This window comes from Trachymyrmex septentrionalis, unplaced genomic scaffold (genome assembly GCF_001594115.1).
Source record: "Trachymyrmex septentrionalis isolate Tsep2-gDNA-1 unplaced genomic scaffold, Tsep1.0 scaffold107, whole genome shotgun sequence".
NCBI lineage: Eukaryota > Metazoa > Arthropoda > Insecta > Hymenoptera > Formicidae > Trachymyrmex > Trachymyrmex septentrionalis.
The window spans coordinates 51,116-53,378 of record NW_017304196.1 but is presented as its reverse complement, the minus strand read 5'-3'; the positions used below and the strand labels follow the sequence as shown (position 1 = coordinate 53,378).

Sequence of the window (2,263 nt, the reverse complement as noted above, 5' to 3'; positions counted from 1 at the left end):
ATATATATATATATATATATATATATATATATATATATATATATATATATATATTACTTAATAAAATAAGAAATACTTTAATCCTTCAAACACTTTAACATCTTTTAATCAATTTTCTATCTGCTTTTTTTAGTTGATGTATTTAATGGATTTTCATTATCGATTTTATCACGATCAAAAATTATCGTAACAAGCAACATTAAATCTATAAATGTTTTTACATTTCATTTGAGCGAGATGATAAAGAATTGTAATTCACGGTGATTCGAATAAACTAGCACCCGGTAAAGCACTTAGATAAATGAATCCGTCGAGATTTTAGTCGTTAAAGTATAGTACGGCTTTGCGTACGTAGATCACACAGCTAGCACTTTTGCGACGGTTTTATATCTCACAGTTTACTAGCAATCGTCATTCGCAGACTTTACAATGTCTGGTTTATGGGCTTTCAACGAAGCGTATCATCCCAAAGAGTGTTTTTTTTCCGTATTTTGTACCAGTACTCTTCTCTGTTTCTATCGTTTACGATATAGGTCATATCATTGTGAAACGCACTCAAAGGAGGTGTAGGTATATAAGTATTACGCGGCTGCAATTCTGTGAGAGCGGTATGCGTTAAGAGAAAGGGTGTAAGAAACGTAAAAAAAAACAAATTCAACATAAAAGTGAAATAGCTATGACAGCGAATGAGTACACGGATATGGTATCGAGGTGAACGAGGATAGAGGATCTTAAAAACTTGTTTCAACGAACCAGCTTTTGTAATGTGCTAAGACTGTGTTGCAACTATCAAATATTTCCAGTTTCCGAATGTACATTTAGTGTCTTTAGCGATACACAAGCTGCGTCCAGATTTATTTTAGATTGATATAATCGAGCCTTTTATTTTGTGCTTTACATGATTTATGCGTGCGTGTGTGCGTGCGTGTGTGTATACACCTATATAACTATTTTGATCTCTCTAAATCATGTTTTATGTTATTTATTAAAAAAAAACCATATTATACATAGAAAATACAACCTCGGATTCTAGCTTCATAATATGGTGAGTTTTTTTTTTACTTTATACAGACAAAAAGTACAAGCGACTCTGTATCTAGCGGAAATAACGGTTAGAGCGGCAGACAAATTTGACAAAAAAGGTGGATGGAGGAGGAGACTGCTAGGATAATAGGACGAACACATGGATACTTAAATGACAGTGAACGCAAGTACAGACGAGAAAAAATACACAAGGTGGGAAAGAAGGAGAGGGAGGGAGAGAGGAGGAGGGTAGGGGGAGGGTGTGGAGGAACGGGGGAGTGAGGGAGGGGGGAGGAAGAGGGAGAGAGAGAATCTCCCCTTATCCCGCCCTTTAATCCTTTTACGCGCACAGGCACCACCGCCGACTGTATTCCAACGTATCTCGGCGTAACCTGCTATATGCAATGGGGCATACGATGCGTCTAGACAAAATAATGATTTGGATTTCAATACATTTGCATTCATTACCCCGGGGCACTACTCTCCTGTTCACGGTCCGCGATCCGAGCGATCTCTTCTTTCGCCATTTCGTATTTCGCAAAGTTACTCTCGTTATCATACGAATGCTCTACGTACCGACGGCGACGGCGCTCGTTTTATCACCGCTGAAACGCGACAAGACAGGCAACCACAATGTCCAAAACTAAATTGGCACGTGGTGAGATCACGGATTTTCCACGATTATTCGAGCGCACATTCATCTTTTTCTCTTTTCTTTATAGCTTTTATTTCCTTTAAACACACGGGCATGTATCGATAATTGTGAATTTATAATTCAAAATTTATACTACCTCCTACTACTACCATCCATTCGATACTACAAATGCTTTGAAATATTCTTTGATTGGTCAATTAATTAGTAGTAAGACAATTAATTCTTTCTTCTAATTGGTCAGCGAAATACTCTGAAAATGGATCGCACCCTATATTCACTAATTGGAAGTATTTGACGTATGACGTATGTATGTACATACAATTTCAAGTCTTGAGTTGCAGATGCAAAATTACATAATCGATTCTATCGATACATTTTTAATTTCTTCTTTAGCAAAAAATTACTATGTATTACTGCGTGATATCTAAGCTATTTGTCCATCACAATCTTTCACATTGATAATAAATTGTTTTTAATTTTTCTTCTGAGTTTTCTTTCAAGTAATAAAAATTTTATTTAAGATTAAAAATGTGTGCAAAAAGAATAAATCTTTTATAAATTATTACACACATTGTATTAACATAT

At 35.5% G+C, this 2,263-nt stretch overlaps 1 protein-coding gene across 1 annotated transcript in view; it reads right to left on the bottom strand.

The window, feature by feature from the left end:
• LOC108745890 (angiogenic factor with G patch and FHA domains 1) overlaps nucleotides 1-2,263 on the bottom strand; it is a 13,187-nt gene that overhangs the window by 7,427 nt on the left and 3,497 nt on the right. The gene's annotated exons all lie outside the window — the stretch shown is intronic.